A 9,274-nucleotide genomic window follows, 5' to 3' on the forward strand; every position below is an offset into this window, starting at 1 on the left:
ATGGCAAGCTTGAGAGTTTCTTATAAACAGGAAATGTTTAGAGAATTGTCGGAGAATGCAATGCTTACATATGCTAGACGTTGCACTAGGGACTTTATGTATTATTAGACCCTTACATCTCTAGGAGAGAGGTATTATCTTCTATAAAAATAAAGAGGCTGAAGTTTAGAGGAATGAGGTGTAATTTATACTAAAAAATACCCACTTTGTCTGTATTTGATTTTTGACAAATGTATTCAGAGTAGCACCATCCCAATCAGGATACAGATTTTATCAACTTCAGTTTCTTCCACATCCCTTTGCTGTCACTCTACCCCTACCCTGGCTCAAGTGACCACCGATCTGCTTGCTGTGGTTATAAATTAGTTTTGCCTGTTCAAGAATTTAAAGTCAAATACTGTATGGTCTTTTTCTCAGGCTTCATTGTCTCAATTATAATTGAGATTCCTTTATGTTGTTGAAACGCGTATGTTTCACTAATTTCAATTTTTATTGATCAGAATATGTTTGTGTATGTTTTAAGCCTATTATTGATGGACCTTTGGGTGTCCAGGTTTTGGTTAGTATAAATTAACTTGCTCTGAATATTTCTGTATAAGTCTTTTTGTGGACATACTGTTTGCATTTCTCTTGAGTAAATTTATAGGAATACAATGACTGGACATAAGATAGGTGTAAGTTTAACTTTTAAGAAGTTGCCAAACAAGCTTCCCAATGAAGTTGTACCATTTTGCATTCCTGTCAACAAACAGAGTGTTCTAATTGTTCCTATAAAATTGGTTGGTTGCATTGATTTTCTGTATTGTCTGTTTCATATTTTATTGATTACCTTTTTATCTTTATTAATCCCATTCTTCTACTTTTGACTTAGTTGGCTCTTATTTTTCCAGAGTCTAAGCATGAAGATTTAGATCATTGAGTTTAGACCATTTTTTTCTAATAATCATTTAAAATTACAAATTTCACCCGGCATACTGATCTAGCTTCCTCTACAGACTTTGATATCGTGTGTTTTCACTTCCGTTAGTTCAAACTATTTTTTCGTTTTTCTTAACGATTTTTTCTTTGAATTATTATTTGGAAATGTGTTAATTTCCAAATACTTAAGATTTTACAGATATATTTTTAAGTCTTTTTTATTGTTAATTTTCTTTCACTTACTGAAAGGAATATTGAAATCTCCAGCCATAATTATGGATTTATTGCATTCAATTCTTTTGAGTTTTACTTCATGCATTTTGAATCTCATTATTAGGTGCAAACATATTTAGGATTATTATGTCTTGCTAGTGATTTGACACCTTTGTCATTACTTCGGATAATATTTGTTTCAGATAATATTTCTTGCTCTGAATCTACTTCAATATTAAGATAGCTTCTCCAGCTTTCTTTTGATGAGATTTTGCATGGTAGGCATATTTCTTGTTCTGCTAGCAATGAATTCTCAGTTTTATCTGGAATGTATCTGTTTTGTCTTCATCTATAGAATTCTTGGTTGATTTTACTTCCCCCCCCCCCCCCAGCATTTTAAATATTTCATTCTACTACCTTCTGTTATTTCTTCTTGATGTTTTCAATATTTTCATTTTTTCTTTGGCTTTTTAGCAGTGTGACCAAGATGTGTCTAGTTTTAATTCTCTTTGTGTTTATCTTGGGTTTTATTTAGTTTCTTGGATTAGATTATTATGAGTAGTATTATTGTAGTATCAGTTTGGGGATTTTTTTTTTAACGTTTATTTTTGAGAGAGAGACAGAGCACAAGTGGGGAAGAAGAGGTAGAGAGAGAGGGAGACACAGCATTTGAAGCAGGCTCCAGGCTCTGAGCTATCAGCACAGAGCCTGATGCAGGGCTCAAACTCATGGACCATGAGATCATGACTTGAGCCAACTCAACAAACGAGGCACCCAGGTGCCCCTGGTTTGGGAAATTTCTAACCATTATTTATTCATATCTTTTCTGTGATCCTTTTTCTCATCTTTGAGAGTCCCATTATTTATATGCTGGAATGTTTGATGTCCCCCCCCCCCCCCAATGCTGATGCTTTGTTCATTTTTTTTAGTCTTTTTTTTTTTTTTAATTTTTTTTTTAACGTTTATTTATTTTTGACAGAGAGACAGAGCATGAACAGGGGAGGGGCAGAAAGAGAGGGAGACAGAATCCGAAGCAAGCTCCAGACTCTGAGTTGTCAGCACAGAGCCTGATGCAGGGCTCGAACTCACAGACCATGAGACCATGATTGAGCTGAAGTCGGATGCTCAACCGACTGAGCCACCCAGGCGCCCCTTTAGTCTTTTTCCTTTATGTTCTTTGGACTGGATAATTTCATTGATCTTGAAGTTCATTGATTCCTTCTTATGCCATTTCATAGTTGATAGCTAATTTATTTTTTGTTTTAATGTTTGTGCAATCTGATATTTAATTTTTCATTTTAATGTTTGTGCATATTAACTCTAGAGTTTCCATTTTGCTCTTTTATGTAGGTTCAGTTTTTCTATTGCAATTCCCTATTTGTTGTCTCATTTTTATCTTTTTCCTTTAATTCTTTGAATATATTTATAATTGCTTTGAAGTCTGCTAAATCCAACATCTGGTTCTACTCAGTATCAGTATATTTCTTTCCTTCCCATAACCCCATGTCTGGTAATTTGTGGCTGAAAACTTAATTTTAGATAATATATTTTAGCCATCTTTATGTGTTTTTTTTTTCTGATTTTTATGTTTCATAGCTTACCTAGACTTAAACTGTGTAATTTATCTTCCTTTCACTGTGCTGTGTCTGATGTTTCTGCTCAGTTGTTGTTGTTGTTGTTATTATTATTATTATTATTTTTTTTTTTTTTAAGCCTGGCTTCATCTTTCTGTCTGCATAGTTTCGTGACCAGATAATCATTTGGGCAGTTTGAGCTCAACGTCTTAAATGAGGCTTGAAGTCGGCTGAGCTATAGGTGGGCTGAGGAACACATTCCAAGATTGCAACCAGTTCTCAGTATCCTTTGGTTTTCACTTCCCCAGTTTAGCATTCATTTGGTTATGTGTCAGTCAAGATTGTATCTTAGTCCCTCTATGGCTCTTTTATTTCCAGGATCTCTCAGTTCAATAACTGACTGGTTTCTCAGTGGTCATGAACTAGAATTGTAACCTTGGGCTAGCAAAGCTATAGATTTTCCCCCATCCTTTTTGAACCACGTCTGCCACTTTTATCCAGCAAAGCCATAGGTTTTCATATGTCTACATCCTGAATTGAGTCCACTACTCTGGCTGCAATCAGCCTTGAACTTACACAGCTACAATTTTTACTGACCAAGTGACAGGTGTGTTCTAACAACACCAGGTGGAGAATGCCATAGAGTTGCTGCTGTTTTTATGTAAAGCTAGTTTCTTAGCAATAAACATTGTTTAATTTGCCTAATTTGGATGTTTTAAGTATACCGATTGGTTGTTTTTGACAGTTTTATCCACTCATTTTTAATACTTCTCTGTAGAGGGAGATCACCCAATTTCCTCCTGTTTCACTTAGTGTAAGTAGCCCTTCACTGATTCATTTTTTCATTGCTTTTTGTAGATCTAAATTTCAATCTGATATCATTTTCCTTTAGTCTGAAAACCTTTTTTTTTAAAGCTTTTCTTGCAGGGCAGATCTGGTGAATTCTCTCAGGGTTGTTTTGTTTTGTTTTGTTTTGTTGGTTTTGGTGGGGCCTAAAATGTCTTTAGTATGCAGTGTTCTTTGATTTTTTTTTTTTTTTTTCCTCAACGTTTATTTATTTTGGGGACAGAGAGAGACAGCGCATGAACAGGGGAGGGGCAGAGAGAGAGGGAGACACAGAATGGGAAACAGGCTCCAGGCTCCGAGCCATCAGCCCAGAGCCTGACGCGGGGCTCGAACTCACAGACCGCGAGATCGTGACCTGGCTGAAGTCGGACGCTTAACCGACTGCGCCACCCAGGCGCCCCTGCAGTGTTCTTTGGAAAGCATTTTTAATGGATATAGAATTGTACTTTGATGGGTTTTTTTTCTTGAAAAATATTTTTGTCTTTTGGTTTACATTTTTTCTGAAGAGAGATTTATATCCTAATTTTTCTCCCTATGTGTTTTTCTTTTATTTTACTTACTACGGCTACTTGTGAGATTTACAACTTCTCTTTATAACTAGTTTCCTGGAGTTTGATTAAGATGTGTCTTGACACTATTTTTCTTTGTAGTTTCCTGTTTATATTGCTTTGTATTTATTGGGATTCTTGGATTTGTGGGTTTATATACTTTATTAGACTTGGGAAAATTTAGCTGTTTTCTTGAAATATTTTTCTGCCCTGTCCATTGAGACTCTAGTTTTATATTTCTGACTTCCTGATAGTGTCCTGTAGAGTCTCTCTTTTTCTTCTAGGCCTTTTCTCACTGTTCTTCAGTTTGAATAGGTTCTGTTACCTTCAAGTTCACTAATCTTACGCACAGTCTAATCTGCTTTTAAGACCATGCAGTGAAATTGTCATTTTATTATTTTTTTATTTTTTATTTTAAAAAAAAATTTTTTTTCAACATTTATTTATTTTTGGGACAGAGAGAGACAGAGCATGAACGGGGGAGGGGCAGAGAGAGAGGGAGACACAGAATCGGAAACAGGCTCCAGGCTCTGAGCCATCAGCCCAGAGCCTGACGCGGGGCTCGAACTCGCGGACCGCGAGATCGTGACCTGGCTGAAGTCGGACGCTTAACCGACTGCGCCACCCAGGCGCCCCGAAATTGTCATTTTAAATACTTAGTTCCTCCACTCTGGAAGTTAAGTTTCATTTGGTTCTTTTTTTGTATTTTACATTTCTTATTCTGTTCATGGTTTTTAAAAAATTTCTTATATTAATAATAGCCCTTTTGAAGTCTTTGATTAATTCCATCTGTCATTTCTAGATCTGTTTCTGTTGACTGGTATTTTTCCTGATTGTGGGTCATATATCCTGCGGTTCTGTATGTGCATTAATTTTTATTGGATGCCGGCTATTTTGAATATTACATGGTAATGTTACATTTTTGAATGTCTGAATTCTGTTGTCTTTAAACAGTTTTGAACTTTGTTTTAGCGGGCAGTTATTTGATTAACTGCTTGATCCCTTTTCTTGCTTGTTTTTCACCTCTTTTTAGAGTAGTTAAGCTTGACAACTGAGACATTACTTTTCTGGTGTTCTACTCAATACCCTGGAGATCACTAAGGTGTCTGTGTCTTGGATCACCGGAAATCAAATGTCTTCCAGCCCTGTGTGAGCTCTGGTAATTTTTCAGCTTACAGTTCTCAGCATATCTTTTCCCAGTATTTTTTTTTTTGGGGGGGGGGGGTCTGTCTTTGTGGAGTCACACTCAATGCATATGTAGCTTAGTAATCACCCAAAGATGCAAGAAAAGAAACCCTTATGCAGATTTTTGTACGCCTTTTCTGTTTCGCTCTTTTTCCAGATCTCTGCTGTGCATATTCAACCACCTTAGCTTCTGAATTCTCTTTTCTCCAGCTCATTGTTATCACAGTTGTCTGCCTGGATTTGCCCTTCTTATCCTGCAGGAAAGTGCCTCTAGGCAAAAATCAGGTGACTTTAGTTTACCTCATTGGTTTTTTTTCTCTTATGCCTTACAGTCTTGCATTCTCTGTTCAACATCTATTACAGAGTTGCTTTATGTATTTTGTCTAGTTTTCTAGTTGTTTACAGTGGGAAAGCAAGTCCAGTATCAGTTACTCTTACATAATTGGTAGTGAAAGTCTTAAAGATTTTAACTGAAAGCCCTAATTTCTGTAAAACTCTGTGATTTAATGTATTTTTTCCCAGTGGTATTGAGGTATATTTGACATCTAACATTCTGTAAGTTTATGTTATACAGTGTGTTGATATGATATACGTAATTGCCAAATGAGTATCCTCATAGTTTTAGCTAACACCTCTCATCATATCACATCAAATAATTACTATTTCATTTTTATGGTGAGACCGTTAGATTTCAGTAACTTTCAAGTATATAATATAGTGTTATTAATTATAATCACCATGCTGTACCTTAGAGCCCCAGAACTTACTCCTCTTAAAACTTGAAGTTTATATTCTTTGACCAGTATCTTCTCATTTTCCCACTTCTCAGTTCCTGATAACCATAATTTTACTATCTGTTTTTGTGAGGTTGGGCTTCTTAAAATTCCACATACGTGATGTCATACATTATATGCCTTTGTCTTATTCACTAGCATAATGCTCTCAAGGTCCATCCATATTGTCATAAATGGCAGTGTTTCCTTCTTTCCCATGGCTGAATAATTCCATCGTGTGTGTGTGTGTGTACGTACACATGTATACGTACATATGTATACATGCACACACACACATCACATCTTTAACCATTCATCTGTTGAGGGACATTTAGGTTGTTTTCTCATCCTTGGCTATTGTGAATAATGCTACAATGAACATGGGAGTGCATATATCCCTTAGATTTTCCATTTTCCATTACTTTAGAGGTATACACAAGTGGGATTGCTGAATCATGGATCATGTACCTGTTAGCCATCTGTATGTCTTTAGAAAAATGCCTATTCAGATCTGCTTATTTTTTAATTGGATCATTTCCTTTTTTGCTATTGAATTGTATGAGTTCTGTATGTATTTTGGGTATTTGGATACGTATTTTGGATATTGGATATTATCAGACATGTTCCAGAAATAATTTCCTCCCATTCAGTAGGTTGCCTTTTCATTTTATTGATGATTTCCATGGCTGTGTAGAAGCTTTTTAGTTTTTTTTTTTTTTTTTAAGTTTATTTATTTTTGAGAGAGAGAGAGAGCGTGAGTGCAAGCAGGGGAGGGGCAGTGAGAGAGGGCGACACAGAATGGGAAGCATTCTCCAGGCTCTGAGCTGTCAGCATAGAGCCCAATGCAGGGCTCAAACCCAGGAACAGTGAGATCATGACCTGAGCCAAAGTTGGACATTTAACTGACTGAGCCATTCAGATGCCCCGAAGCTTTTTAGTTTGATTTAATTCAAATTAACTAGTTTTGCTTTGTTACTTTTGCTTCTGGTGTCACACTCGCTCTGTGTCAAGGAGCTTACCACATATATTTTATTCTAGGAATTTTATGGTTTCTGGTCTTCAAGTCTTTAATCCATTTTGAGTTAATTTTTGTGTGTGGTATAAGATAGCGGTTGAGTTTCATTATTTTTGCATGTGGCTGTCCAATTTTCCCACCACCATTAGTTGAAGAGACTGTCTTTTCTCTATTGTAGTATTGGCTCCTCTGTCATAAATTATTTGATCATATATGCATGGGTTTATTTCTGGGCTCTCTGTTTTCCATTGATCTCTATGTCTTTTTATGCCAATACCATATTGTTTTATTTACTATAACTTTGTAATATAATTTGAAACCAGGGAGCACAATGCTTCTAGCTTTGTTCTTCTCTCTTAAGACTTCTTTGACTATTTGGGGTTATTTTGTAGTTCCATACACATTTTAGGATTTTTTATTTCTGTGCAAAATGCCATTGCTACCAACTGCATTGAATCTGTAGATTGCTTTGGGGAATATGGACATTTTATTAATCTTCAAACTCATAAGCACAGCATATCTTTTCTATCTTCAATTTCTTGTAGTTTTCAATATACACGTCTTTAACCTCCTTGGTTAAATTCATTCCAGTTTATTTTATTCTTTTTGATACAGTTATAAAAAGATTGTTTCCTTTTCTTGTAGTTTGTTATTAGTGTGTAGAAATACAAAAGCTTTTTGTGTATTGATTTTGTATCCTGAAACTTTTCTGAATTTGTTTTAGTTTGAACACTTTTTTGATGGAGTCTTTAGGGTTTTTCTAGATATAATAATCAGGTTATCTGCAAACACTGACACTTTTATCTTGTTCTTTCCAGTTCTGATGCCCTTTATACCTTTTTCTTGCCTAATGGCTCTGGCTTTGATTTCCAGTGCTGTCTTAAATAGAAGTGGCAAGAGTGGGCATCCTTGTCTCCTTCCTGATGTTAGGTGAAAGGTTTCCAACTTTTTACTATTGAGTATGATGTTAGCTCTGGGCTTGTCCTATATGGCCCTTATATTGAGGTATTTTTCCACTCTACCCACTTTGTTGAGTTTTTATCATAAATGGATGTTGAATTTTGTCAGCTGTCTTTTCTGAATCTGTTGAGATGATCATATGATATTTATTCATATTTGATTAAAATGTGTATCACACTGACTGATTTGCAGATTTTATACCATCCTTGCATCCCTGGAATAAATCCTACATGATTATGATGTATGATCCTTTTAAGGTATTTTTAAATTTGCTTTGCTAATAATTTATTATTTTTATATCTATTCTTGTTAGGGATATTGGCCTGTAATTTTCTATTCTTGTGGTATTCTTGTCTGAATTTTGAAATCAGAGTAATGCTGGCCTCATAAAATGAGTTTGGAAGAGTTCCCTCATCTTTAATTTTTGGAAGAGCTTGAGAAGTATTGGTATTAATTATTAGAATGTTTGGTAGAATTCACCAGTGAAGCCTTCTGGTCCTGAACTTTTATTTGTCAAGGGTTTTTACCAGTTAAATCTCCTTCCTAGTAATTGGTCTATTCAGATTTTCCATTTCGTCATGATTCAGTGTTGGTAGATTGTTGTTTCTAGGAATTTATCCATTTTTATCTAGGTTGCCTAAATTCTTTACTAGGTAAATCACAGATCTCTTTGTTTTAGATTTTGTTACCAGAGGATGATTGTGATCCTTTGGTGCAATCATGTTACCTTGATTTTTCATGCTCTTTGAAGTTTTGCGTTACTTTCTTCGCTTCTGAAGTAGGAGTCACCTCTTCTGGGCTTTACTAACTGTTTTTGGGAGAGAAAGACCTTCCATCAGCCATGACAGATATTCTGAAGCTATCTCAGATCTTTTTTGGGTCCAGCTGTTCATACTTCTTGCCCCTCGATGGCAGAGTGCTTAAGCTTTAAGCCTTTCCTGTATTCTATAATGCAACACGCCAAGTGCTGACAGTTTCTCTTTTGTTTCCCCTTAAAGGTGGTACTGAAGTTCAAATTTGTGGTCTTTCCCTGGCCCGCAGATTTGCCAACTTATGTGCATGTTCACTGGCCATCTTCCAGAGCTTACTCTTGTTGCCACCATTGGGAGCATAGATAGCTGGCCACAAGATAGGGAGGTTTGTACGTGAGGTACACAGAGTGCTAGAGGTTTCTGTGGGCCAGTTGAAGTGATCGACAAGTGAGGTGTTCCCATCAGCTCACTGGCAGAGTTCTGATGGAGT

The sequence above is a fragment of the Prionailurus bengalensis genome, chromosome A1, assembly GCF_016509475.1.
Source record: "Prionailurus bengalensis isolate Pbe53 chromosome A1, Fcat_Pben_1.1_paternal_pri, whole genome shotgun sequence".
Taxonomy (NCBI): domain Eukaryota; kingdom Metazoa; phylum Chordata; class Mammalia; order Carnivora; family Felidae; genus Prionailurus; species Prionailurus bengalensis.